General features: G+C 46.8%; 1 pseudogene; it reads left to right on the plus strand.

Annotated features, from left to right (window-relative positions):
• The first annotated feature begins 257 nt into the window (after nucleotides 1-257).
• Nucleotides 258-3,464, plus strand: LOC125553229 (annotated as a pseudogene).
• The last annotated feature ends 4,038 nt before the right edge of the window (nucleotides 3,465-7,502 follow it).

Below are 7,502 nucleotides of genomic sequence, written 5' to 3' on the forward strand. Positions count from 1 at the left end.
GATGAGTGTTTAGGCAATGAAAGTAACCACTTCTAAACGCTGTAGAGGTCTATACTACATAGGTAAAGAGCATAGTCTGAAAGCATTGTCCAGGTCGTCGTAATGGAAACTGCCAAACCCTGTTAACAGGTTACTCCAAGCAGACTCCAGGTAGCACCTCGTTGACATGTTGAGCTCACAATGGATTCATGTTTCTCCTCTGAACCCGTACTCTCCTCAGTCCCAGCGACCCACGGCGGCTGACCCACCGCCGCTGCCGGTGCCCGACCTCTTCTCCTCCGCCTACTCCTCTTCCGCGGCGAGCACCCCAACCCCTCCGCCTTTCACGGGCCGCCATCACCGTTCCCCTTCCAGTTCGACCTTCCGGCTCCGCAATTCCGGCCACCGGTGGGTTTCTGAGGTATGAGCACACTCTCATCCATCCACGATTACTTAAAATCCATTGCTGCCCTCGAGATATTCTGGGTGCACAACATCTGGATCTGCCCATGTCCCTCCCCACCAAAGGAAACAGTTTTTTTTTCCTTCGTTTTTTGGTGGTGATGGGGGCTTGATTTCTGATGAATATTTGTTTGGGGAAAAAAATACTTTAACTGGGTTCTTCCTTGCACCTCATTGCAGTTCACAATGGGGAACTTCGTGCCTGGTATAAGTACAGTGGATCATTGCCATCCAAGGATATCAAGCCATCGAATTGAGCCATTCACCATTCTGGCTTTCAGAGCTATATCAGAGCACATAATACGATGTGAAGTGTTCGATCGAAAGCTGATAGCAAACGGCCGGTTTCAACTGCTGACCATTCTCATCTGCGGAGCAATCCATGCCAAAGGAATAGCAGTGAACGGTCGATTTAATCTGTGTGGCTATTCTCATCTGTGGAGTTCTGTCCGACTACCTCCGGCACGAACCAACCGATGGAGAGGAACCGCCGGTTGATCTGGTTGGAAACCTTCCAGAGGTACTATGTCAATATTTTTGCTCCAGCTCGTCTCTTGACTGCGGATTACTAATTTCTACCTGTGCGCAACTACAATATATTTTTTGTTCTGCAGGACGTGTTATGCACAGTTTTGTCAAAGTTGTCTCTGGAAGAGGCTGTAAGAACCAGTGCTGTATCAAGGAAATGGAGATACTTGTGGACAGTTTGTCCTAAACTGAGTTTTGATGGAAATACAATACGTGGCAAGAATAATTATGAGAAAAGAGTGTATAATCTAGTGTTCAGTCACATTGTTAATAGAGTCCTGGGACAGTGCAGTGGCAAGTTGGTTGAAGAGCTTGAAATCAAAATTGAGTTGAACCGGATGTTGGTTGAACATCTTGATAATTGGGTTCGTTTTGCTGTATCATCGCGGGCAAAGGCACTAGTTTTTGATTTAGCACGAGAACAGCGTCAACCTCCAGGTTGTCATGATCGGTACAAATTCCCATTTGAGCTTTTAGACGAGGACAGTATACACCGTCTACAGAAACTTCATCTTAGCTTTGTAGATCTCCAGCCACCAATGCATTTTAGTGGCTTCCCTAACCTAAGGAAGCTTGATCTGAGCATAGTGAGTGTCAATGGGAAGGAAATTGAACATATGTTGTCAAACTGCTGTAACAAAGGTTAACGGCCCACTGCCTCACCTGCTATACTTGAAAATTGCTTCCTGCAGATTAACAAATATAGCATTCCATGCCGTGAACCTTGCGACTTTCGAATACAGAGGACTGGCGGTGCCTATTGACCTCAGTAAATCATCGGAACTGAAATGTGCAAACATATGGTATTATGGAGACACGCTCGAGCACACTATTACTGTTCTTGCTAATGTGCTTATAAATGTGCAACATCTGACCCTCGATACGGCCTGTGAACCTCCAAAGGTTCGCTCTTATACCTTCCTTTAAGTCATGGATTATCCTATAATATCACATGACTGATCATGACCTTTGGTTATCTATCTTTCAGATTCCCTGTTTGATGCATTACCGATGCAAGTTTTCTCAGATGACGTGTTTACAATTGAGGTTGGTCTATATCCAAGAATTCAATATATTATCTTTGGTCTCTTTTGTGAGGTCTGCTCCTTTCATCAAGAAGTTAGAGCTGCACGTAAGTACTCATATTGCATTACAGCTTCTTTCAACGCATTGGATGTCTCATTATGCCAACTATCATGCTGTCAACTTAGAGGCACGTTCGAGTATAATATGTGATGAGAAGTGCTGTGGTGGACAGTTTCTTTTATTGCATATGCTGTCCTGGAAGTGACGGATGGATATAGACTGCTAAACTTACTTGTTGTTCGTTTTAGCACTCTCTTTGTTTGGAAGCTACTAGTTTTTTTATTCAATACGAATCTTTCAAGAAATAAAATGACAATTTGACAAAAGTCTGTTTGAGATTTGCTCACGTACTCACATTATGTTCTTGACTTTCAGTAATAGTCACAATCCTTCGCATCACACTTCATTTTTGGTTCAAACTAATTTTTTTTTACCATGGTTTTTGGTTTAAACTTGCAGTTTCGTTTCCCCAGTTACGTGCATTCGGTACAAGAATCTGATGAACCAATCAGGAAGCTACCGGAGCGTCTGTTCAACAACTTAAAGAGTTTGTACGTTACAGGATTTAAAGCATGCATCGGTCAAGTTGAGTTCCTTTCGCACATGGTGGAAAATTCCCCTGCACTGGAGATTTTAAGTATAGACCATTCAGACAAATATCCCCTAGAAGGCCGTGAACAGGACACGAAAATGGTTGTTGACGCGGTCCATAGAATTGCTAGAAGGTATCTTGAAGGGAAGATTTCATCCAAGTGCACCCTAATATTACTGTAAGGGATTTGTTGGTATAGGGATGTACATTGTATCTCTATCTGGGGATGGAAAATCCTATTGGCGGCATCTTTAAACATGTCTGCATTGGTTACTGTTATGTGCATTGTGACTTGGTTTTGCATGGTCCATTATAATATTGAATTGAATGAACATGCTTCCCTTTGCATAAATCCGCTATTTGCCCTCCTCTACAGTACTCATTGCGTACAACTCTATTAACCTCGGAGTTCCACGTTTTCACCCCATTTTGGATGACGTATATGCTTCCTCCCTGCATGACATGTATGGACACATGGGGCCTTCTCTTTTTTTAGCAGGCACGCAGCCCTAGTTGTTTTAGTTTTTTTTCACCTCGCCGTCTCCCCTGTGCTACCAGGTGTGGCGCTGGGTGTTATCCGATCGTCCAAAGCATTCCCGCCTAACGAGTAACTGCTTGCTTCTGTATAATTCTTCTATTTTTATTCCTCTTGGTTTACCGGCTGTTGTTCCTCTGGTTACCGGTTGTGCTCTCCTCTGCTAGCTCCTGCTGGCCTGTGCACCGGGCGCCAGCAGCTGCCTCCGCTGGTCAAGCTCGCTGCTTACCTACTCAGGCAAGCACGCAGCTGCAGAGCTGAGCTGCTGCTCCTGGACTTAAGGTAATTTTTAATTTACCTCATCATTTTTCCTATTGTATCCGTTGAATTAAATCTTAAACTGATACATTTGTATGATTTTCATGTCACAGAAATACAAGATGAAGCGGTATTATTCATCAATGCCCGCCATCTAATTTGTTGGTTTTCTGATTTGCATGAATGATTAACTTTTTTCCTTAATATTTATGCCTTTCCTTATGAAATTATATTCTTGAATTCTTGAAGGTGTTGGTTCTCCTACTGTCATTTCCAAGTGAATCATGCTGTTGATTGTAGGTGAATCCTTTGATGACAGTGCTATTTTTGTTGTTGTCTGAATACTGCACCTTCAGGGTGGCTCTCTGTTTTAGGTTATTTAGTAATATAAACTGTCAACAATGTTGTATGCATACTGAAGAAAGCATTGAAAGTGGCAAAGTGGGTTGTAAGACATGGAACATGCTGAAGGTCAGGAAAATTAAGATGTAACGCTGTTATCAAATTATGTCAGGTGTTTGCTATTTTAATAACATGTACACTGATGATACTGTACACTAAGCAGCTTAACATTTCTCAGTCTCCTGTTATCAGGACTTGCATGGAAAAGGCGGCTGAGAGGTACAGTAAGTTGATCACCGAAGCTCCGAAGGATTCCGTGCAGCAGTCACAGGTTGTCGAATGAGGTCGAGCGGGGTGTTTGAGGAGCCTTCCATTAACTTGACAGCCGATATTTGATAGCTGGCTGCTCGCCTTGAAATAGATGATGACTTAAACTCGCTTCACTGTTCTATGTATTATGTTCCACTTGATCGGATATGCGTTGTTCTGTGTATGATCTACCTGAATGCAAAAGTGCTTTTAATGGACATCAAGGTTTCCAATTTCCAGCATATGAAAGAATACCCTGTTTCTTTTGATGGAGGCAAAGTACTGAAAACGGAATCGGCAGGGCATGATTCAGACTGTTGTATACCTAGAGTGGTTTTGGTGCTTGTTTTTGACACAAAGATATAATACTGTTTCGAGAAACGCAAAACAACAATCATAAGGACAGCGCTTTTGACACACAGATCTCATACGATGCCGAGAAACAAAATGACGCATAACAAAAATCCGTGATCATAACGACAGATTGAAACTAAGCAACAAACCAATTTGGTCAAGTTCAGTCGGATCGAAAGTAAGCAACAGACCAATTTGATTCAGTTGAGCTTATGCATGCAGCAACATGATTCGACACCAAGCCGCAACGCACCATCTTGGTTCAGTTTATGCATGCAGCAATATGAAACTGAGTCTGAAACTAAGCAACAAACCAGCTTTGGTTCAGTTTCTGCAGCTGAAACTGCAACCAGGCAACAGAGCAAAACAAGTTTCTACAGCAGCTCAATATGCAATTGCGGCCAGAGGCGAGAGCCAGGCAACAGAGCAAACACAAGTGCAAGAATCAGCAGCGCCATTGCCCACCGGCACCGGTGAGGATGTGGTTGAGGACGGGACCTCGTCGCAGCGCCGCGGGAGTCGCACCTCGTGATCTCAGAAACTCATCTATGTCGACCGCGTCCTGGCGCTGGAGGTGGGCCGGCACGTCCACCACCATCATGCTGCCCCGCTCGTCCCACAGGAGTACACCCTCTAGGGCCTCCTGGGTAGTCGACACGACGACGGTCACCGTCTTCTCCTCCTCGTCGGGCTTGTCAGCTGCAACCGGGTCCTCGTCGCCGTTCTGCGGGGCATCATCTGGGTCCTCGTCGGCGTTCTGCAGGCCATCATCGGGGCCCTCGTCGGTGTTCTGCGGGGCATCATCGGGGTCCTCGTCGGTGTTCTGCGGGGCATCATCGGGGGCCAGCGCAGCTTCTCCGGGCACCGCGGCCGCGTGGACGGGCGCGTGCCTCGCGCGCACCCAGGCGAGGAAGACGCGGATGAGAAGCCGCCCGGCGCGTGGGTCGTCGCCGGCGAGGACCCCGTCGACGGCGAGGAGCAGCGCGATGATGCTGCATGTGGCCGTGGCGGCCTCGGACGCGACCTGCTCGGCCGGGCCCGCTGGCGGTGGCGCGAGGCGGAGGAGGGCGTGGACGAAGACAAGGATGGCCCCCGCCCCCGCGTCGTGGTAGATGCCGTCGATGGGGTAGGCCGGCGGTGCCAGCGCGGCTTCTCCGCCCGCCGCGTCCGCGTGGATCGGGCGCGCGGACGCGGGAGGAGCCGGAGGAGAAGGCGCGCGAGCTCGCCGAGGCCCGCCGGCGGCTGGGCGAGGCGGCGGCGGCGGCGCTGTAGCAGGCGGAGCACGCCGCGGAGGAAGAGCAGCAGAGAGCGCTGCGCCATGGCCGTGGCCGGAGTTGCGTTGGCCGTTGCTTGGCGGGCGGTTACGGAATTGTGATTTGGGGATTTTGGGGGATTAGCAAAGAGCCCGTTGGCCGTTGCTTGGCGGGCGTTACCGAGGTTTTGTCCTCGGCAGGGAGCTTTGAGATTCGCGCGGGCTGATTCGGCTCGACCTGCTCTTTTTTTTTTTTGACAGCGAATAGACTTTATTCCTCATATAATAGACAAGTCATTTATAAAAAGAGGAGATAAAAGAGTAGATATGTGTTTCAAAAAGAAAAAGAACTTGAGGCAATCATCTGCCACTATTGGCTCAGATGAGCTCGAAACCTGGGCGGATTCAGCCTCATAACCCTTGAGTGTGTTGCCTTGGGGTGTTGTTGTTGGTCGGGGAGGCGTAACGGCCCCCGTTTCCTTGCGCCTAAAATGTCCGAACGGTGACGAGACCATGTACATGTCCCCATGGATATTCTTGTTTTTTTTCCTTTTTACAAGGTCCATTGATATCCTTGTTGACAAGAAGGAAAAAGTTTGTTTGTGTTTGGACTTACATCTTGGTATTACGATTTTAAAAATAATTAAAAAGTATAATCATCTAAATAAATCAAGCCTTTTGAAGAGCGGAAAAGATGGTGGGCTAGACCAGCTAAGTTACAATTTTGTACAATGTCAGCGAGATAAGTAAACCACCTGCAAGAGACATATTTCTCCAAGATCAAAATAACCATTCGAGTACTTCCACACCACAAAATAATTTCTGGAGTTTACTTTCAGTGCCACCGGACCCAAAAGGGTGGGCATTCTGAACGCAGCTTGATAACTTCTTTGACCCATGGGTGATGTCTGGTATGGTTATGTGTCGATGATGCCTCTTAGACTTCCATTGTTCTTCTAGAAACAATCTGCCATTCACCCTCAAAAAAAGAAAAAAAGAAACTATCTGCCATTCAGTTCTTGACCATTTTGATTTTTGCATGCAAAGGACGAATGCTTCATCTGCATAGAGAGGAGCCTGGCAGCGTCCTTCCAGATCTAGGACTTGATGAGGACAACATTGCAGAAGCACACGCCCGACTAGCTTTGAGAGAGAGAGAGGGGGGGGAGAGAGAGAGAGAGAGGTCGTAGCTCGACACAGTTTAGCGGCAACTTGGCCCTGTCAGAGAGAATAAAGTGGTTCGAGGAGCACGAACATGGATGTGTCGACGACGGGAAATTAGGGGAAAATGTTGAGCGGCTGTAGGCGTTGCTAAAGAAATTGTTGGAATTAAACTCGTCACCCTGGTTTTGAATTCTGAATTTTAGAAGAACAATGAATTTTTTTGGGTGAATTTTGGATGAGTCTTGAACAAATTAATGGAATTGGATTTGGGCAAGCAACCGCCTCATTTCACTGTAATCTAATTACTATATTAACCCCCAAAACCCCATGCGGAATCCCAAAATTTCAAAGTCCCAGCCTAATCTTCCGCCGCTGTAACTGCTGCCCCCCTCTCTCGCCGATATCCTAATCGTAGTGACAGATCAATCATATGCAAGGATGGACTCACCCTGAGGAGATGAATATGACCCCTGTCTGATCCGTTCTCCTTCACTAGCCTCTAGCATGGGATCTCTAGGGTCTTGCTATGGTGATTTCACACCTCCTAAGGCAGACAACGAAGGATACTTTGGTATACTGCAAGCTATTGTGTGGATCATGAGCACATGAAGCGAGGCCCAGTGATAGCGACAGAACAATGC

The sequence above is a fragment of the Triticum urartu genome, chromosome 4, assembly GCF_003073215.2.
Source record: "Triticum urartu cultivar G1812 chromosome 4, Tu2.1, whole genome shotgun sequence".
Lineage (NCBI taxonomy): Eukaryota > Viridiplantae > Streptophyta > Magnoliopsida > Poales > Poaceae > Triticum > Triticum urartu.